This window comes from Asparagus officinalis, chromosome 8 (assembly GCF_001876935.1).
Source record: "Asparagus officinalis chromosome 8, Aspof.V1, whole genome shotgun sequence".
Lineage (NCBI taxonomy): Eukaryota > Viridiplantae > Streptophyta > Magnoliopsida > Asparagales > Asparagaceae > Asparagus > Asparagus officinalis.
In genome coordinates, this window is record NC_033801.1 from 63,353,512 (window position 1) to 63,377,189 (window position 23,678).

The following is a 23,678-nucleotide window of genomic DNA, read 5'->3' on the forward strand; positions in this document are numbered from 1 at the left end:
CCGTGGCCACACATATCACCGTGGTTTGTCGCGCAGTCTCGAGCCTCAAACGCGTTTTTGACAGTTTTAAGCAGTTTTTATTGGATTTATCTGTTCCAGAGGTTCTCAACTAACTTAGTATCATCTCTACACGTAAGTAGGCTGTTATTGACTAAAGATAAGGCCAAATCTCCTATTCTCATCCAAATAACCGCATCCGAGGCCCTATAAATATAAGCCTAGGGGCTCCATTATGGAGATCTGGAATTTTATCAAGAGGACGAAGTGCTGCTGAATTAGAGAGTCAAGGAGCCACGAAATTTTAGAGGAGGCTAGCTAGATCCCGACGAACTTCAGCATAAAGAAGGAGTCTTTCGAAGGATCTGAAGCCCCCCATTTCCTTGAGATTAGGCGTGGTCTTAATCTCGAGAAGAGTACTGATTTCGCTTGGTCGATATCAGTACTTCAGCGAATAATTCCTTTGTAAAGTAGGAGCTCTGATCAATTCTTTTGTCAATCGGATCCGATCCGTAGGTGGTCCACGGATAAACCCCGGCACCGACAAAGATCCCACACAAGCAATAGGAGATAAACTACTATTGTGTGTAGTTTGAAAGAAAGTTGTAATTTTTGTTAAAAGTCTTATAAAAAGACTATTTCTTTGAGTTTGTTGTAAATGCCTAAAGTTGTAATGAACTCATCAACAGAATTAATTTTCCACCTAAACACGTTGGCGACCACAGTGGGAGCCGACAGCCTTTCTGTGAAGGCTGAGGTGTCGCAACCTCGGATCTGCATCCCGGTTGAAGAAGAGGTCGAATACGAGTTCGACCAGCAGAAGTACGAGGAGTACTTGTCCTCCTCCTCTAGATCCACCTCTCCTCACAAGTACAGGAAGACCTTCTCTGAGAAAGCTCGCTTGACTTCGGGTTCGAAGATCCAAGAAGAAGATCTCCTTGCCGCTACTACACTTATGCCTCGCAACTCCCCGCTGGCGTCCAACGAAGCCGAAGCTATAGATCTGAACCCCTCAAACAAAGAGTTAACTGCTGATAGCGTGCCAACTCTATCAAAGAGAGCATGTAAAAGGCAGCGCCAACGCCTAGTGTGCCAGTTGGCCAAAGCTTTGGAGCTAGTCGACGGGGTCCGCTATGACACGGAGCTGAAGTCCAGAATGTGCCAAACACTACAGCAGTGAGTGGGCGCTTCCTCCTCCAAACCAATGATGAATGAATGGGTCCGCGTCAAGAGGACACGTTCAACCCTTGAAGAAAGGATTCAGAAATGTCGTGCGCTACTTACGCATGTAAGAATTCTAGTGCAAGAAGCACATAAATTGTAGAAAGAAGACATGGTGAAAGAACCAGCAAAACTACGCCTAGTCTGGAGGCCGAAGCTCAAAACAGCGGTCAAAAAGACCAAAAATTATCGGTCACCCCAGGATGACCCGGCCAGCCACGGGTCACCCAAGGGTGACCTGGCCAGCCACGGGTCACCCAGAGGTGACCCGGCCCAGCACGGGTCACCAAGCCCTGACTCGCACCAGGGCTAAGTCAGGAGATGCTCCGCACCTATTTTTCCAATTCCGTCGAGTTTTGCCCCTGCTCTGATCGATTTGGTACTTCCAATGAAGCTACGCAGTAGTGTAGACTTGTCCAAAGGAAAGAGGCCGATAGCAGATCGCCTTGGTCCTTTGTACGATGATCGAGGCAAAGCTCCAGTCAAGGAGCGCTTGGGCCCATTGAACGAATCTCGAGCGGTTTATTAGACTGGGGGTCATAATCATCCCCCTAAGCAGTGGAAGAGATCCCATGATGGGAAAATCCTTATAATTGACCGCATTGGATTGCATGTCGAAATCCAGGAGCTTGTTGAGGTCCTACGCTCATGAAAACATAGCCTCAAACGTGTGACTCCTGAAGATGCTAACAAAGCATTGAGTCCCCAGAGGAAAGCGTATTCGTCTAACGACGACGTTATACCTGAGGAGTCGTGCTAACACACAATGGGTTGCTCCGGTCATTAGACCGACGAGTTGTACTATCGGGCTGGGGTACGAACAAGTCTCGAAAAAGGAGTATCCGAAAAACGGACTCTCATTGTCTATGTGCCAAAATTATCAAGATAGTGTTGTCAGAATGTTGCTGCCCCAAGATTCCTTCGGAGAGGGTTTCAGTATTTGAAAGGATATCCACCGGAACGTCCAAGTCTAAACCAAGGCGTTTCCGTAGAAAGAAATCACCCGCTCAAGATGATGAATTCCCAGAAGTGACCGTTAACATGGCTGATAAAGGGAAGTCAACACAACACTTTAGTCCTGATCAGTTTTCAAGAATATCCCAGCGAATAACCCGATTACGATCGGGAACCATTAGACAAAGGGATTACCGAAGAATGAAAAAAGAGCTACCTTTAGATGACGAGACATCAGATGCTTGCTCGGTAATGGCTTCCGACGATACAACATCCAGCGCAGGACAATCCTCTAAGTCGTTTAAGCCGAGCAAATGGCTAAAATTCTCGATGACGCTCTAGCCAAGCAGAAAGAGAATTTAAAATTTGAAATGGAAATAGCTATGCAGGAGATGAGGGAAATGCATGTTCAACAAATTACGATACTAACGAATCAACAAGCTGAATCCAGCCATCGTAATAATCCCAACCAAACAGATAGTGATCAAGAAGCTGACGAAAATGTCAACATGAATTCCCCTCCTATTGACAACAATACTGGGGGTGGTCCCACGGATGATAACAACACGAATATTGACTATGTCGTTCCTCCCCAAAGTCGCCCAAAGAAAGATACAAGTGAGGACAAGAAGATGGGGGACTTGGAAGGCAAAATCAATGTGTTGATAAGTGCTCAAGAGGTAAAGAAGACCGAAATACCATGTCCATACCCAAGAGAGTGGGAATCAATTCCGTACTTGGCAAAGTTCAATTTGATTAACTTCATACCGTTCGACGGAAAGGGTTCCCCCACTCAACACTTAATATAATTCAAATCCCATTTGGGAATAATCTTCGGGAATGAACCTTTAATGGTCCGGTTATTCGTTGGTACCCTTCGTAGGGCAGCCTTCGATTGGTACCGCCGTCTTAAGATGGGGAGTATCAACAGTTAGGATGACATGAAAGACATATTTTTTATAAATTTCTTCAATAACGACACTGAGGTTTCAATCGGAACGTTATTCGATGAGAAACAAAAAGATGGAGAGTTAGTCAAGAACTTTGTCAAACGATTCCGGAACAAATCAATGAATTGTCGAGATCCGATCAGCGAAGACTTCATTCTTGAAACTTGTCACAACAATCTTTCGTTGGATATCCTCGAGACCATGGGAATGGCACTACCTAAGACTTGGAAGGATTTAAAAGTGCAAGGAGAACGAGCCCAACGCTTCCTCAAAAGGAAGAAATTCGAAAGAGGTCAAGCGACGACTAATACTCCACAACAGAATTTTGTCCCTCAGGGTAAAGGGAAAGCACAAGCGAACGTAGTGGATGCGAACCAAACATTTGAGCTACAACCGCAACTGCATCAAGAACAACAACAACAAAAGGCGTCTTAACAGTCGTAGTGGCAACAACGACCTCAAAAGAAAAAAGACCTTGGAACCAAAATTCCTAAAAGTTTACTCTTTTAAGGAAGATGAAGTTCCCGGTATTTTCAAATACCTCATAGAGAACAACAAGATCAAGTTACCTCCAATCCAAGATCAAGAAGACGCTAAAAGGGTTAATGACCCGAAGTACTACGCGTTCCATAGAGCGGTTCACCACCCTACCAAGTCATGTTATGCCCTTAAAGACAAAATCCAAGATTTGATTGATGTTGGAGTCATTACTATGAAACCGTCTAAGGAGAAGAAGGTGGACACGAATGCAATAATGATTAGCTTTGGATCTGTTCCTTTGAAATGGTTTCAGCCTGAGCCTGTGATGAAAGTGGCAATGAAGACCGTCAACGACAACCCTCACGGACAGCATCAGAAAGAACTTGTACCGCATACATCCCCGAATGGCGAGATTCTCTGGGTCCATCCTGATCTGATTGAAGATGAACAATGGGTGGGATCTTCATCTAAGAAGAGATCAAAAAGGAAGGGAGAGTCTTGTTGTGGAGCCTCAGCCATTCTAGAAGAAGATGATGAAGGAATTCTTGCTTTCCCACTCTCTGAAGATGAGCAAGATGTCTTTGTAACCAATGGAGAACCGGTCTTTTCTACCAGGAGTGGGAACGAATACCATTTCAAATACCCTAATCCCTCCAATCAGTTAGTCGAGTAGGGGCTGACCAAAATCATTCTTTCTAAGACATTAGCTAAAATGGGAGTGGTCACAATTCCCCCCACACCTGCTGAGAAGACTCAACAAAAGCAAAAGGAGAAAGAATCCTTCTACCAAGAGGTTCAAAACCCGAAGCAGTCTCGATTCAATCAACCGATTAGAAGAGATAAACTGGGGAGCTCGAACACTCCACATCGCTTTGATATTATGACACAATTAGCTAATATACCAGCTAGATTGACTTTATATGAGCTGTTGCATCATTCAAAAGACACAAGGGAAGCGTTGCAAGAAGCCTTAGCCAATTCTGACGTTTTCCTGACTCAGATCAAGCCATCCCCTGAAGAGTCAGAGCCGTCAGTCCAACACTGCAACCTCATGGCGAACCACTTTCCCTGCATTACTTTTAGTAAGGAGAACATGCAGACAAAGAATTCAAAGCATGACTGGCTCCTGTATTCACTGGGCACATTGGCTCCAGCGTTGTTAACCGAATCCAAGTCGATCCGAGTTCCGTTGTTAGCATCATGCCACTCCGATTGATGTACAGTCTCGGAATACTGGCCAGTAAGCTGGCCTCCACAAGTACTATGATCTACAGGTTTAACACCAGTGGGTCTAGACCATTGGGCAAAATCTGAGTAAAGTGCCAGATTGGAGATTTGAAGTCAGAAGTCACGTGTTATGTGATCGACACAGAGACTTCCTATAACTTACTGTTGGGTTGTCCATGGATCCACGATAACGTTATAGTCCCTTCTACCCTCCATCAGTGTCTTAAATATGTAGACACTAATAATGAGGTCAAGACAGTGGTTGCGAATAAGCAACCGTTTAAGGGGTTAGAAAATTATTTTACCGACTCCCTTCTCTACTGTTCCGAATCCGATACTGAACCATCGGCCTAAGGTACGGATAATAGAGAAGAAGCTGATACCGAGGCTGGGTTTGATTATGATGGTGGTTTTGTACTTAATAACATTGTACCCATTGTAATCGATCTTGACGATAGAGAGTCATCGGACAGTAGTTGTAATTGGTAACTTGCCGAAGAAGTAGCAATAAATGATGATTTAGAGTACTCGTTGTGTCTTGATAACATCATGAAGGGGTTATGCGATGACCCTGACTTGTATATGCCACTTTAATCATCTTGCATGATGAAGAAGCATGTTCAGGATTCATTTAGAACGATACTTGTCATTCCTGCAATAGCAGGGGGTGAAAAGAAAGTTGTCTACGGTAAAGGGAAGGAGTTTTCAGTACCAGACCACTTTTTAAGAGAAGATGGCGATGATGATAAACCAGCTCCTAATTTATTCAGATATGGCTCAAAAGCGTGTAATCTTATAGAAAAATACGGATATGACTTCACACTTAGGAAAAGTCTTTGTTTTGGTCGAGGTCCACGAGTTCCACCTCGCATGTCCTATGTACCAAAAGGAAAGCCTAATAACTATTATAGCTACAAAAGAGATTTAGGCTATGTCTCCTCGTCCGATGACGAATGATGTTGGCAAGTCATCGATCAAATAGCTAATAAGGATAAAAACGGACATTCTTCCGATTCTTCAGTGTGGGACTCCGACACTAGTCTTAGAGAAATGTTCAAAGGACTAATGTTGAACATGGCCACGATCGACCCCGTCACAATGGAGGAAGACGATCAAATACCAACTTGGGAAGACCCTTGGGTTCATCACCTGAATATGTAGTATAGTGATAGGTTTGAAAAAAGGGAACCCCCTACTGAGGACCAAGTAATCCAGGTGAACATGGATGACGAAGATAACCCGAATCCCATATTCATTAGTAACAGTCTTTTGCCAAATAAGAAAAAGAATTAGTTACCCTCATTAGGGAATACATCGATGTTTTTGCCTGGAACTACGAGGATATGCTGGGACTTGATCCAAATGTGGCAATGCACTGCCTCAATATTAAGCCAGATGTCAAAGCTGTCAAATAACAGCAAAGACGGTTTCGGCCACAAATTATGGAGGCAATCGAGTCCAAAGTTAAAAAGCTTATTAGCTCAGGTTTTATCAGGGAGGAACAACATCCTGAATGACTTACTAACATTGTCCTGGTCCTTAAGAAGAATGAGAAAATTAGGATCTATATTGATTTTAGAGATCTTAACAGCGCCTGCCCGAAGGATGATTTCCCTCTTCCCATCATGAATGTTATCATCGACAATACACGTGGGTTCGAAAGAATTTCCTTCATGGACGGATTTTTGGGTATAATCAAATAAAAATGTATCCAGATGATGAAAAGCATACCGTGTTCCGAACACCACTCGGTGTTTTCTGCTACACGGTTATGTCCTTCAGCTTAAAGAATGCAGGTACCACATATTAGAGAGCCATGTCAAAGATTTTCCAGGAGCATCTCCGGAAGACTGTTGAATGTTATATGGATGATCTAGTCATGAAAAGCCATGATAAGAATGATCACATCGAAGACTTGAAGACGATGTTTGACCTAATGAGGACTCATCAATTGAAGATGAATCCTATCAAATCTTTCCTCAGAATGTCCAGCGGTAAATTCCTTGGATTCGTCATCACCACCAAGGGTGTTCACATTGACCCTGATAAAGTGAAGGCAATTAATGAGTTACAATCCTCGAGAAACCTTAAGGAACTCAGAGGATTATAAGGACGGTTGGTTTATATCCATCGGTTCATTTCGAACCTTTCAGGAAAATATCAACCATTCTCCAAGCTCACAAAGAAGGGCGTATCATTCATAGGGGATGACGCTTGTCAAAAAGCGTTCGAAGATATCAACGAATATTAGTCGGCTTTCATGAATTGGTGGTTAGCAAAAAGGTCCCTGCTTCTGTCCCAATACGACCTGCACTTTAAACAACAGAAGTCGGTCAAAGGATAGGCTATTTGTGATCTTCTAGCGGCTAACCCAACTACGGTTATCGTTGAGATATATGACGATTTGCCAGATGAAACCTACAAAGTCAACATTACTTCCCATCAACAAGTATGGTGTTTATACTTCAATGGGGCTTCTCGAGCAGCTAACGTAGCAAGTACTCCCGAATGTTCTAAGATCTCCTCTGGAGTTGGAGTTGTTTTAGTTTCCCCTAGAAAAAAGTGATGCCTCGAGCCTACTCTCTAATCGAGCCATGCTCGAACAACGTAGCCGAATATAACGTGCTACTCATCGGACTCAGCTTCGCTAAAGAGCTAGCGGTTGAGTATCTCGAAGCTTTCGGCGATTCCTAACTGATAGTTAAACAAGTTCAGGGAGTATATGAGGTCAGAAATCATGACTTGATACCATACCATAAGGTGTCCGTTGAGATGGCAGAATCGTTTGAAAGATTCTTCATCGAATACATTCTACGTCTACAGAACACATACGCAGATACGCTGGAAGCATTAGCAGTGTCTCTGGCACAGCCTCCTGAAACGGAATAGTTTGTTACAGTAAGAACTCATCAGCTCTTTGTACCAATCTATGATATAGACAACAAAGAGGAGGATATTAAAGAAGTGCATTCAACCCAAGTTGAGTTCGAACCCCGAGACTGGCATTTCCCTATCATAGACTATATCCTACACGAGATTTTATCGGAAGACGCAAAGGAAAGAGACTCAATCCGATGGAGAGCCTTGAGGTTCTACTATAATATAGAGTGTCAAATGCTATATCATAGGGGGTATGATGGTTTACTACTACGTTGCCTATCGACTAAAGAAGCAGAAGAGGTCCTTAGGGAGACACACGAAGGAGTTTGTGGTGCACACCAACTTGGCCCCAAACTTTATGACCGCATCAGAAGGATGGGATATTTCTAGCCTACCATGATCAACGTGCAGTCGCATATGCCCAAAAGTGTCATGCGTGTTAAGTACACGCTAATTATATGCACCAACCCTCAGAGCATCTACACCCTTCGGCTACGTCATGGCCTTTCGAGAATTGGGAAATGGACGTTATTGGTCCTATTTTTCCTCCATCAACCAAAGGCGACAGATTCATTCTAGTAATTACTGATTACTTCTCCAAATGGGCGGAAGCAATTTTGCTTATAGAAGTGAAGACGAGCAACGTCATTGCATTCATCAAGCACCATATTATCTACCGATATGGTGTCCCAAGGTAAATCATACACGACAACGGTTCTCAGTTTGTCAGCAATGTCTTCATCAAGTTTTGTGAGAAGTTTAAAATTTAAGATGTCTCGTCGACAGCTTACAATCACACAACAAATGGATTGCCTGAAGCCTTTAACAAGACTATCATAAAAGTTTTATCGAAACTCGTGAAGACTAATAAACGAGATTGGGATGATAAACTCAGCGAAGCTATATGGGCCTATCGAACCACAGTTTGTACGCCTATCGGAGTGATCCCGTACTCTCTGGTATATGGGTGTGAAGCCGTTCTTCCATTGGAGATCCAAATTCCATCTCTTCGGATTGCTCTAGCAATGGAGATGATGATCGAAAAACAACATTAGAAACGTCTCTAAGAACTTAAGATGCTTGATGAAAAGTGCTTGGAAGTCCAATAGCACATTGAGTTCTACCAAGCCAGAATTTCCCGAGCTTTTGATAAAAAGTTTTGACAACGGAGTTTTAAAGAAGGAGACTTGGTCTTAGTCGTCCGACGGCCAATGATCCTTAATTTCAAGAAGAAAGGAAAGTTCGAACCCAAATAGGAAGGATCGTTTGTGGTAGAAATAGTCTATTCAAATAGCGCATATCACCTTATTACCAAGGAAGGTGCCTGGCTTATGATGCCGATAAACGGGAAGTTCCTGAAAAAGTACTACCCTTATTACATTCAGGATAACCCATGTATCGAGAAGTTCCCGGAAGAATACTACGTGTGGTATTCTTAGGGATAACCAAGTTACTACAAAAATGAGAAATAAGAAATCCCCATTTGGACTCTGAATATCCTCAAGATTGAAACGTGTCTCACTGTCAAGATCAAATAAATATATTTTACTGAGATGAGATTCGATCACTGTGATAGATCAATCTTTCCTCATAAAACCCTCACTGGTGTTTGACAATTCACAATCTTCCACCACAAAATTCCTCACTGATCAAATCAATTGACGCTGGGTCCACTAAAATTTCGATCGGTTAAATCTATTCAAACTCTCACCATGTTTGTACACTTAACACTCACGATGTTAAAATACTAACACGACACTCAAAAAAAATTTCTATCCACCAGTCTTTGGCAATTTTCAAACTTAGCGTGTTAAGTCCTGATCACTTAACACCAAAATGTCCCATCGGGTGGTTTGGTATGAGTCAGCATTTTCACGGCTATTTGTACTCTACTCCCACTGCTTGCTTGATCAAACCTATAAACGTTAGGGCAAAACCAGAATCCCCTCTCAATTCCTTCCATGAACAAGAGGTCCACTTTCAAATTGAGCAATCATACTTATAAAAGTTAGGATTGCCTTCAACCCCACTTGGTCAAACCTGCAAATAGTTAGAACCAAAATTAGAATGCCATTTTCGATAAACGAAACGCTCCCGCCTTTTTCTATTTTGGCCAAAGCTATAAAAGTTAGGGCCGAAGTAAGAATTTCACCTCGATAAACGAGGAATTTCTTTTTAGATTAAGTAACCAATCCTATAAAAGTTAGGGTTGCTTGAATCATCTCGATTCTCAGAGTGGAGATCCCACTCTTAGTTTCATCTTTCCGGATTCTCAGAGTGGAGATCCCACTTTGAGTTTCCCTTTTGCAGCTGAAGATAGAATATAAAATTCTTTCTCTTCGGTTTTGGGAGATAGAATATAAAATTCTTCCTCTCCTATTTTGGGTTTGTCTTTACCTTAAAGAAAACCTGAAGATAGAATATAAAATTTTTCCTCTCTAGCATCGGGTTGGTCTTTACCCCCAAAAAAGACACAATTCTCAACTCTAAATCCTTGCATTTCATACACGGGGGACCTTATATCGATCCCTAACTAGAGATAAGTCTACGTCTAACACACGTTGCCGGTTTAGTCTTTCTTCGAGTGAAAAAAACACCAGAATATAAGTCTGGGGAATTTTATCCCGAAGCCTAAGTAGGGATAAGTCAACGCTTAACGCGCGTTGCCAGGTAGTCTATTCCAGTGAGAAAGACAAAGCATGCGTATTTAATATCGTAGCACTAAGAGAGTTAACTCTTTTAGCACAACGTTACATGTAGAACGGACTTAAACAATCTGCATGCAAGCCCGATTCAAACGGTAATCAGTAAAGACACGTCAAATCTGTTGAGGGCTGAGGGTTTGCCAAAAATCCCAAGTCTACGCCTAATACACGTTGCCGGTTTAGTCTTTCACCGAGTGAAAAAGACACTAGAATACAAGTCTTGGAAATTTTACCCTGAAGCCTAAGTAGGGATAAGTCAACGCTTAATACGTGTTGCCGAGTAGTCTATTCCTGTGAGAAAGACTAAGTCTATGTTTTTAACATCGTAGCACTAAAAGAGTTAACTTTTTTTAGCATAACGTTATATGCGGAACAGACTTAGACAATCCGCATGCTAGCTCGACTCAAACGGTAGTCGGTAAAGACATATCAAATTCGTTGATGGATGAGGGTTTGCCAAAAATCCTATAAATATTATGGTTGATTATTCCAAACAGAATGAGAAATCATAACAAAATACGATGAGCAAAAAGAAAATGTCTTCTATTAATAAAAATTGAGTTTGCAGATACAAGAGTTACAATCAATCTACATGAAGTTTGTGACTATGGACTTGCTGTTCAAGTTTAGTTAATTCCTCTACATAAGCTCGCTCAAGCTCACTCTACAGTTCAACCTTGAAGGATTCTTCGGTGACAGATAATGTTTTTGCGGCCTCTTCATCCATCTTGGCTAGCTTCTGTTCCGAGAGCTCTAACTTCCCGAATATCACAACATGTGAATGCTCTAGGTCGACCTTCAAAATCTCCAAGATAACCAAGGCATCCTCTTCTACCTTGAGCTCCTGTTTAAGCTGCTCTATCCTGGCCTCACTCGACATAATAGAGGATTTAAGTTGATACAAAGCTGTTTGTTTCTCAACAAGGGTGGCTTTCATTTGATCCACCCGATTTCGTTGTGTTTGAATTTCGAGTCCAGCAGAGGCTCGAGTATCACGCCATATCTGTAAATGAGATTCCATCTGGGCGGCTATGTATGATGGAGCACCAGCAGTTTTCAATTCTTGTAACCGCTAAAGTTTGCGCTCCAGCCGGTCTAAATCGTCAGCTATAGTTTGTGCCAGATCCGGAGATACCGCTTTCTCTATAGCATTTATTTTGGTGGCCAATGCTGGTCTGAATTGATGGAAGGAAAGTCCCCTGACGAGAAGCTTATCAATCATCGCGTTCACAAAGAAGAAGAGAGAACCGACTTCCATGCAGAGTAGGGTTTGATCCGGTTCATAATCAGATAGCCTTGACTATGTCATTAAGCCGGGAAGATGGCCTTAAAAAAGGATATAAATATTCTAAAATGTTAGCCAAAGTTCTGAATCAGTATCGGCGTAAAAATTACCAAAGTCGAATGATGTTTCCTCGAGTTGACGCCCTACGCTCGGTTCCGCCTGCACGACCTCACGAACCGTTAGGGTTGTTGCCGGTGTCACAGCCATTGACGTACCAACCTCTTTAGTTGGTCTCACAGCTTGCTCAACAGGGCTAGTTCTCACAGCCGCAGCGGTCATTTCGGTCGTCGGGATTGTATGCTGAGTTTGAGCAACTGACGACTGAGCTTCTATGATAGTTCCTGCCAATAGAAAGAAATCAAGACCCTCGGGATTGTCATATATCCCAATAATAGTAGCTGCATTAGTCTCAATGACTGATCTTACAAGTAAAACTCCCCTACGGTTAAGTAAAACCATAAGGGAATAACCTTTACAAAGAGATAGAATTCATACCGGCAGAGGAACCAGCCTTGATGATTGGTTTGATGGCCTCATGATGAGCTTGTTCTGACAACATGTCGTCGAACAACCTATCACTAGATCCCAAAGGGTCTTGTACCGGATCAAATAAAGATGCGTCCAACTCTGCGAGGGTTGCGTTGTGAAAAGTTTCTTTGTCACTTGGGCCTTTCATCAGAAGATCTGCAGAAAAACCTAAGTGTTAAGACATGAAAAGAGAAGTTGAAAATTAACAATGAATGGGGATTAAAACTTACCTTCGGTGGCAACGGTAGGCCTTGCGATCCCAGTATCAGCACTCGCCTCCTGTAACTTTTCTAATAGAGCCAGAAGCATGTAAAGAATTAGGGGAGGGACGAATTTTGAGTCGTTTAATGCCAGATAGTGCCACCTGAAAGGTGTACTACCGATAATAGATGTACCTGGACTAGCAATCATTATGGACAAGCCAGGTTCTGCAACAGCACCCTCATCGGTCTCAATGGTCACGCCTGTTTCGACACCCGACGGATCCTCAGCCATAGTCTCATCCGTTTGTGGCAGGAGGCCTGTTTCGACACCCGACGGATCCTCAGCCATAGTCTCATCCGTTTGTGGCAGGAGGCTGGATCCTCCAAAAAAATCTAAGTCAGGAGAAGGAGGGTTGTATGTCGTTTCATCTTCTTCATGACCCCCTAAAATATAAAGTTCGCTAAGTCTGATGCGGCATAATTATGTACCAAAATTACAAGTACATAATTGATCAAGTTATAGTATAAAAAGTTATCGATCCTACGAGGAAGGTGATTTTAAGAGATTATTAGAATTGGTTTTTATGTTGTGTGCCTGAAAAAATAGAATTAAAGAATAAGTATGAGAGTTATGATGAGTGAGAGTGATTGTTTTGAATATATACAAGTAACAATAAATTGAATTTGAGCGAAGAGAAGTAAGAATCAAAGAATAGAATAAAAAGCAAGAAAGAGAAAAATTAAGAAAATAAATGGTGGAGGGTTCAATTAAAGATATGAGAAATCTAAAATTGAATCCACTAGCTAATCTTAATTATTAAATGCAAACTATTCTCTTTTTGTCATATTTCAATTTAGATTTATTAAGTATAGACTATCAAACCATTTAAGGAAAGTATAACCTATCATCATCTAAGTCAAAATAAAAATCATGATAAGAATAACAATAAGATAGTAATCCTAGAATTCATAAGTATAACCTATCAAACCATTTAAGATAAGCATAGATTATTAAATTCTTCTTCTATTAATTAGTTCTCTAGTTGATTATCCTAAACATGATCATTTTAAGTGTAAGAGAATAATTCATACATATAAAGTAAAAGACTAGTTTCATACAATTCTAAGATTACTACAAGAATTAATTTCCATCTTAAGAAATAAAAGCAAGAAGAAAAAGAACTAATTACAAAAATAAAAAGAAAAGAAAAATCTAAACTATGAACAAAAAATAAATCTAACTACAAAGAATTAAAATCTAAACTACAAAATAAATTGCAAAAACTAAACTACAAGAAAATAAATCTACTCTACAAATTAAGGTTCAAAAAGAAATAAAAAAGATAAGAAAATAAATCTACACTACAAGCATGAATGTAAATCTAACTAATAAGCAATAATAAAAAATTACTAAAAAGAAATAAAAGAGAAAAATAAAAGCAAACCTTCAAACTTTTCTTCATCTCCATCATCATCATCCAACAAAGAGAAGAAGATTTAAAGTGGATAATTTTTTTATTAATTATAACAAAAGTTACAAATTTAGAAGGTCTTCTCAATTAAGAGTAACCCTCCTCTCTAAATAGAGTTACAAATTTTTTTACACTTCTAACTCCTCACTCTCTACCCCTATTTATAGTAAACATCAGTGAATGAGAGCCATTGGATTAAAATATTATCTAAAACAATAAATTTTAGCCTTTGGATTGTAACTGCCTGGCCGATGGTATCGATGTCAGCATCGATAGGCGTATTGATGATAGCATCGATACGGGCATCGATGCATCGATGCCCCAATCGATACTGGCATCGATGCCCCCATCGATACTGGCATCGATGTGAGGTCCTCTCCAATGTGATGTTCGCAGCTCCTCTTGTATTTGGGCTTGGGCTTTCAGACTTTGGCATTTTTTTCTTCTTGCCTTTGGCTTTTCTTCATTAAATCAAGGGGTTTTTGTTGAGAGATGAGATTTTTGGGATTTATTCTTCATTAACCTGCATTTAAAGATAAAAACAATTATTAGTGGCATATTTATTCATATAAAATAGATAATAAGGGTATAAAATTGTAATAAAATATGATTATCAAATACACCCACACCTAAACTTTTGCTAGTCCTCTAGCAAAGAAAGAGAAAAGAAAATCTAACTCACTTTCATAGGAATCGCGGTTGTATTTAGCTCATACAACAAGCCTTTAAACCCCTAGGTTACCCTAGTGGACGAGTTATAGTCTTGTGAGGGTTTGCAGTGAATATACCCATAAAATTCGGTCAACTTGCTAAGTTAAAGAAGTCAGTAAATAACTAATTTTCTTTGATATATTTAGACATTCTAATTGAAGCTAGTTAATAATCAAGAAAACGTTTTTATATATAACTCCAATGTAAATCTCTTAGAAAATCTTTTTCATTATAGCAATACAAAACCAAGTCAAAAGTTAGAGATTTAATTTAAAAGTTTTGAAAAGAACATGCTAACTCTTTGTTTTAAATAACTTTCAAGTCTCTTGATCAAAAATTGTTTTTCAAGACCATATATACAAAATAACGATATATATATATATATATATATGTTATATATTTTTTTTCTCACTCTCTAATTCTTGGTGATTGTTTTCTATTTTAACGGGCTTTCTAAGTGACCATTTAACGAGTTTTGGGCCAATAAATCCCAACCCAATTGGGCTTAGGTCATTAAGTATAGAGATACTCCTTGGGCTTAATTGCTCAGTCAACTTAGGCTTTATAAGATAGAATCACCTTAAATTTAAGAATTTTTTTTGTGCCCATTTTTCGCACTCTTCTTTTATAAGGTTAGTTTTTTTTTAATATATATATGTGTAAGTATATATAATCTGAAAAAAATGTGTAAATCAAGGTAACTTGAAAAAAATATTTTCAACTCTAAGTTAAGCATGCAAAAATTTCATTATTTTTAATTAAAAATCTAAGGTAGGACTTAAGTAAAGTATACTAGTTGAAAAATCATTTCTTAAGAATTTTATTGGAGTTATCATAAAAGGTGAACTTGAATATGTCACTAACTAAGAATTAGAAAATTTAAAATCTATCAATTTGATCAATTATTACTTAACTCTATTAATTTGGCAAGTGACAAAATATTTTTTTTTAGAAAAAGGAAAAAAATGACAAAAATGCAACTAAAAAGGTGAAATAAAGACTTGAATATGTCACTAACTAAGAATTAGAAAATTTAAAATCTATCAATTTGATCAATTATTACTTAACTCTATTAATTTGGCAAGTGACAACATTTTTATATTTTTTTTACTAAAAAGAAAAATGCTGGGAGAAAAGAAAAAAAATAGTGAAACAAAATACTAACTAGCAAAATATAAACAAAATCTAACTAGCTTACACCCCCATACCCAGACTTTGCAGTGTCCTCAAGACAAATAATATCCAAAATATCACAGTTTAATAAGTACATGCCGAAATAAAAATCAAAGACTAGGTAAAATAAAAAGAACATCCCTCACTACTCATCTCCGGATATATCATCATCCACATCATCAGCAGCAGCTGCTGAACTTGGTCCTGCCTCATCCTCTCCTAGGAAATCATCTGGTTGAAATGGTGTGATAAAACTATGAAGCTCAGGTGGAGGTCCATCTGTATTTCCATGTTCTCTCTGCCATCCTCTCGCCAAATATGCCAAGGTCTCGGTGAGTAGCCTATCTGACCATGCATCTCGTACATCTGACGCTGCATCCTGTGCATCTAAATTTGCATCATGTCCATACTGTTGGCCTTCTTGTTTTGATGGTGATTTAACAAACAATTTACATCTAATAGTATTTGTCTAGTGCTTGTATTTTGTTATTTATTGTAGACAAACAATATGTTGGAGGATGGATAGATTGCACCATAACGATCATATCCAATGGAGGTTGGAGGAATTGTGGAGTGAAGCATCGTACAATTCAAGTTCAAGATCCAAGTTTAGCTTCATCCTCAACGTGTACCAAGTTGAGCTACAATGAAGATCAAGATCAAGCTTGTGTATATTTAGTATAGATTTTATATTATGTGTGTTAAATACGTTAAGCTCAATATCTATACACACACATTTATTGGTTTCTTCGTATATATATATATATATATATATATATACATAAGGGTTTCTATGCATATATATAGTTATATATATACATACATGGTTTTGGGTTTTTATGGTTATATATATGAAATTATATATTTCATATTTTCTATTGTGTTTTTGAAAACATTGCATAGAATATGCAATTTTGTGAAAATATTTTAACATGTTTGTTTTCATGTTTATAAACATTTCGTAAAGTTTCATCAAGTTTGGAATTGATTTGTTATGTTTAATGGAATTTACAAAATCATGTTTTTGTTCGTGCTCATGTTCGTGTATGTTTTACAAAACAGATATGTTTTCATAAATGGGAAGTGATATTCAATAAATTCTTTCTTTTACATATTTATCTATATGTTTAGAAACTTCTCTCAAAATTTTACTATTTTTGGAGTTGATTTACTGTTCCCAATTGATTTTACAAAATCGTGTATGTCTGTAGTTTTTCAGAAACTGTAAATCTGTGTTCAAACATTTATTTCTCTCAACTGGGAAATGCGTTTTTAGAAATTCTTTCTCTAACATGTTTTTATACATGTCTAGAACATTTCCTCAAAATTTCATAATTTTTGGAGCTGTTTTACTATTTTTAACGGATTTTACAAAGTTGATATGCAGTGCTACAGTACTCGCGGTCGACCGCCACGGTCGACTGCCAAACTCTCTGGAAGTTACTGTGGCATAACAGCTATATTTTCCAGATTTTGATATATCCGTTGTTTGTCTTTTTTGCTTGGTTTTCTTGGGTTTTTGGGCTTGTTTCATGAGCCTATATATACCCCATGCCCTCATACTTCTAAGGGCACTCAAGAAATGTTTTAAACAAGTTTAAAGAGTTTTAAACAAGGGTTTAAGTGTGTTTTAGTGTTTGTTTGGTTTGAAGATTGTTTTCACAAGTGGAGGAGATCATCTTCTTGTTTGGGCTCCAATCTCCATCTCTCCATCTTGTCATCTATTGGAGAAGTTTTCTAAACTCTATCTAGCTTTACATTTGCTTAGTTATTTGATTATCATTCTTTAAAGCTAGTTTTTATATTGAGTTTAGATTTGATTATATTATCTCATTGTTACACACACCCACTTGAGCTTATTGTATTTGCATACATAGTATATTAGGGTTGTGAGAGATTGTAACATTGAGTTTGTGCTTAATTGAGTTCTCATCCATTGTAGAGAACAAATTTATATTTGTTACATTGTGAGTGTTGTAAGGTTTTCGGTGAGCTAGAAAACCGAGTGTGTTGTGAAGTTTTCGGTGAACTAGAAAACCGATTGTGAGGAGTGACGTTGTTCGGTGAACGTTGAAAACCGACACTGTGAGGTGTAAACGTTATTCATGTGAGCGTAGAAAACCCGGTTGTAATAGTGGATTTCTCCCCGGGAGTGCGGAGCGGAGACGTAGGACGGAAGGTCCGAACTCCGTGATCATATCTTGTGTTTGAGTATGCTTTGGCATTTATTTATACTTGTGTTTATATTTCTTGTCGCTATTGTCATTAGCTCATTATTTATATGATCCACTATCTAGTTTACATTGTTTACCCCTTGTGTTAGTTTATATATCCTTGCATATATATATATTTCATCATATAGGATATATCTCATTGTTCATATTGCTTATCCTAGCTTATATAGTTATTATATTTATATCCTTGCATATATATATTCATCATATAGGATATATCTCATTGTTCATATTGCTTATCCTAGCTTATATAGTTATTATATTTCATACTTGTTAGGATAACTTGTTAATTTATTTTAATTGGCATATAATCGGATTAGATTAGCATAAGACCCTAATCACCCCCCCTTCTAGGGTCTAACATTTGGTATCAGAGCTTGGTGCTCTTTGATTTAAGGCCTAATCGTCTTGAGTTAAAGATCCAAATTATCTTGTTGTGCTAATCTTGTTTTGAGCTTTATTTGTATCTTGCTTGCCTTTTATATTATGGATATGCATGGTTTAGGTTATGCCATTAATATTGCTCTTAGATTAGATAATTTCCCCTATACCCAATGGTGTGTTAGATTTAAACTTTTTGTTCAATCTAAACACTTTGATTTATGGGAAATTATAGATGATGCTTATATTGTGCCCACTTTGAAGAAATCCAAATGGAATAAGAATGATCATCGTATGTTTACAATGAACGATATTTTGTTAGAATATTTGCTAAATGCTTTTAATTCATCTATGTCTAACAAGTTTGTTCATTTTGATAGTGCTTACAAACTTTAAAAATTTATAGAAGCACATCAATGAGACTTAGAGGCGATCCGACAAGCTTTGGAGGATCCCGCTTCAAGTTCATATGGAGCATTATGCACACGTGCACTAGGCGATAGCCCTAGTGAGGTTTGCGAGTTCGAAACCACTAATAATTTATCTAGTGATAAACTTGCTTGTGCTAGTGACTATGCATATATATATTTATATATATACATACATAGTTTTTGAGTTTTCATGTTTATAAATATGAAATCATATATTTCATATTTACTATTGTGTTTTTGAAAACATTGCATAGAATTGTTTCATTCTCTAATGTATTTGTGAAAATATCATATTCTTAGTTTTTGGAGTTAACAATAATCATATACATATTTTATTAAGTCTATATAATCATTGTGCAAAGTTTCAAAACATGGTTTAGCTAAAATATCAAATTTCACATGTTTACATTTTCGTGTTTTGAACTATTTTGCAAAATGATGATTTTTCACAAATGGGAAATGCAATTTGGAAAATTCTTTTTGTAACATGTTCATTTACATGTTTATATACATTTTTCAAAGTTTCATTATTTTTGGACTTCATTTGTTATTTTTAACATATTTTCCAAAGTCTCAAAATCAGCTTTAAAAACCTGTTTTACTGTGTATCAGATTTCGGTCGACCGGAGCGGGCGACCGCTCATATGTTCAGTTGACAGTGGGCAGCAGAGAGTTTGTCGGTCGACTGGTGCGGTCGACCGATAGCTCAAAATTTTCATCAGTCGACCGCACCGGTCGACCGAATAAGTCTCTGTCTGTTTTCTGAGTTTGGGATCTGAATCGCGGTCGACCGCAAATATTTTCGGTCGACCGCCGCGGTGTCAGATCAATCTCAACGTCTATTTTTAAAGCCGTTGCAGAAGTTTTATTCTTGGTCTTTTTCTTAGCTTTCTCTTTCCTTTGGGGTTTCTATAAATACCCCCCTTACCTCAGTTCTAACTAAGTAAGAAAATGGTTTAAAAGATTTTAACAAGAGTTTAAGCTTGTTTAAGGGTTTGGTTTAAAGCTGTTTTGGTTTTCACAAGTGGAGGAGATTATCTTCTTGTTTGGGCTTCAATCTCCATCTCTCCATCTTGTTATCAATTGAGAAGTTTTCTAAACTCAAACTCTAGCTTTACATTTATATACTTGTTTGATTATCATTGTTCTTAAGCTAGATTTTATATTTGAGTTTAGTTGATTTGATTTTATTTACTCATTGTTACACACACCCACATGAGCTTATTGTATTTACATACATAGTATATTAGGGTTGTGAGAGATTGTAACATTGAGTTGTGCTTAATTGAGTTCTCATCCATTGTAGAGAACAAATTTATATTTGTTACATTGTGAGTGTTGTAAGGTTTTCGGTGAGCTAGAAAACCGAGTGTGTTGTGAAGTTTTCGGTGAACTAGAAAACCGAGTTGTGAGGAGTGACGTTGTTCGGTGAGCGTTGAAAACCGACACTGTGAGGTGTAAACGTTATTCGGGTGAACGTAGAAAACCCGGTTGTGATAGTGGATTTCTCCCCGGGAGTGCGGAGCGGAGACGTAGGACGGAAGGTCCGAACTCCGTGATCATATCTTGTGTTTGAGTATGCTTTGGCATTTATTTATACTTGTGTTTATATTTCTTGTCGCTATTGTCATTAGCTCATTATTTATATGATCCACTATCTAGTTTATATTGTTTACCCCTTGTGTTAGTTTTATATCCTTGAATATACATATATCATATTGTATATCTCTTTGATAGGATATATCATCTTGTGTTAGTTTATATATCCTTGCATATATATATTCATCATATAGGATATATCTCATTGTTCATATTGCTTATCCTAGCTTATATAGTTGTTATATTTCATACTTGCTAGGATAACTTGTTAATTAGTTTTTAATTGGCATTTAATCGGATTAGATTAGCATAAGACCCTAATCACCCCCCCCCTCTAGGGTCTAACAAAAAATGGGGAGGGTTCTTCTGGTGTGAAGGCCGTCCAAAGTTTGAATATACATTTTATTGGTTTATATATATATATATATATATATATATATATACATAAGTTTTGTTTTCTATGCATATATATAGTTATATATATACATACATAGTTTTTGAGTTTTCATGTTTATAAATATGAAATCATATATTTCATATTTACTATTGTGTTTTTGAAAACATCGCATAGAATATGTAATTTTGTGAAAATTCTGTATTCTTAGCTTTTGGACTTAACAATAATCATATACATATTTTATTAAGTCTATATAATCATTGTGCAAAGTTTCAAAACATGGTTTAACCAAAATATCAAATTTCACATGTTTACATTTTCGTGTTTTGAACTATTTTGCAAAATGATGATTTTTCACAAATAGGAAATGCAATTTGGAAAATTCTTTTTGTAACATGTTCATTTACATGTTTATATACATTTCCCAAAGTTTTATTATTTTTGGACTTCATTTGTTATTTTTAACATATTTTCCAAAGTCTCAAAATCAGCTTTAAAAACCTATTTTACTATGTATCATATTTCGGTCGATCGCTCCGGTCGACCGCTCATATGTTCAGTCGGCAGTGGGCAGCAGAGAGTTTGTCGATCGACCTGTGCGGTCGACCGAGAGCTCAAAATTTCCATCGGTCGACCGCATTGGTCGACCGAATAAGTCTCTGTCTGTTTTCTGAGTTTGGGATCTGAATCGCGGTCGACCGCAAATATTTTCGGTCGACCGCCGCGGTGTCAGATCAATCTCAACGGCTATTTTTAGAGCTGTTGCAACAGTTTTTTTCTTGGTTTTTTTCTTGGCTTTCTCTTTCCTTTGGGGTTTCTATAAATACCCCCCTTACCTCAGTTCTAACTAAGTAAGAAAATGGTTTAAAAGATTTTAACAAGAGTTTAAGCTTGTTTAAGGGTTTGGTTTAAAGCTGTTTTGGTTTTCACAAGTGGAGGAGATTATCTTCTTGTTTGGGCTTCAATCTCCATCTCTCCATCTTGTTATCAATTGAGAAGTTTTCTAAACTCAAACTCTAGCTTTACATTTATATACTTGTTTGATTATCATTGCTCTTAAGCTAGATTTTATATTTGAGTTTAGTTGATTTGATTTTATTTACTCATTGTTACACACACCCACATGAGCTTATTGTATTTACATACATAGTATATTAGAGTTATGAGAGATTGTAACATTGAGTTGTGCTTAATTGAGTTCTCATCCATTGTAGAGAACAAATTTTTATTTGTTACATTGTGAGTGTTGTAAGGTTTTCGGTGAGCTAGAAAACCGAGTGTGTTGTGATGTTTTCGGTGAACTAGAAAACCAATTGTGAGGAGTGACGTTGTTCGGTGAACGTTGAAAACCGACACTGTGAGGTGTAAACATTATTCGGGTTAGCGTAGAAAACCCGGTTGTAATAGTGGATTTCTCCCCATGAGTGCTGAGCGGAGACGTAGGACGGAAGGTCTGAACTCCGTGATTATTATTATTATTATTATTTTTAAAGAATTTAGCTACAAATTGTTCAACATGAGTTAATTCCAAGTTATCAAAATTTTGTTTTGACAAAAAATTTCCTCAAAATTATTATTTTAGAACAAAAAATGTCAAAATTTTGATAACTTGATCGGTGAAGCATACATGTTGATATGACAATTATAAGCTAAACCTTATAAATGTTGAAAAAAACATCCTCAATTATCCAATACAGATTTTCGAATGTGAGAAGTACCCAATTTTAACTTTTATTTGACCAATTACTCATATTCCATAAGTTGAACTATGAATGTTTTAATTTTCGAAATTTGCACAAAACATCCCAAATTCAAATTTCAATTGGAATTTATTAGTAAAATCTCCAAGTTGAAGGTCTGAAAGTTTTCGGTTTGGTACAAAACATCCCAAAGTCTAATTTTGTATTTTTCATGAAACCCCCAAGAAATTTTGGATTTGCATAAAACACCCTATTTTTGATTTTTTTTGATTTTTACACGAACTATTCCCAAATTTTTTTTCTAGATTTTTGTACAAGATATTCTCAATTGAATTCTAAGTTCAAAATTTTGTGTTTTTGCACAAAACCCCAAGACATTTTTGGATTTTGTATAAACCCCCCAAAATTTTGGATTTTGGACAAAATCCCCAATTATACCCTCAATTTGTTAAATTGATCAATTTTTATCATGAATCAACACCAAACTATGATAATAATCCAAAACTATTCATGATTCATCCACTAGATCATCCATGTATTCATTCCAAAATTAAAAAAAAATTACAAGATCAAGTTAGAAAATATACATTGGGGAGATGAGAAAGAAGCCCTAGAAATTGAAGAAAAATCCCTCCAAGTGTTCTTGATTCCGTATAAGTTTGATGAGTGAAATTAGGGTTTTAGAAAGGGGGAAATATGGTTGTGGGGAGATGGAATGAAAGAGAAGGAAGTTGAAAGGTATTTATTCCAGCAGCCAGCACATCGATGTTAGCATCGATGCAGGCATCGATGCCCAAATTTCTGGCGTTTGGGCCAGCCGGCCCAAACATGATTTTTCTTTTTTCTTTTTTTTTCTTTCTTGCGGGCTAGTGAATATGGGCCAAATTTTTCTTTTTCGTTTTTTTAAACTCATGTTACTTATTCAAAGTTTATTGTTTTTTTAAGTGAAAGACAAACATGAGAAAAAGTGTATATATATTTATTTATTTTTTTTAGTGAAAAACAAAATAAGGAAATATATATCTTTTTCTTTTTCTTTTTTTCTTTATATATATATATATATAACAATGTGGTTCATAGAGAACCAACACCTCCTCCTCTCCAAGTGTAGAAAATTCTAAAAATGGTTTTAGACGTTGACCATTAATTT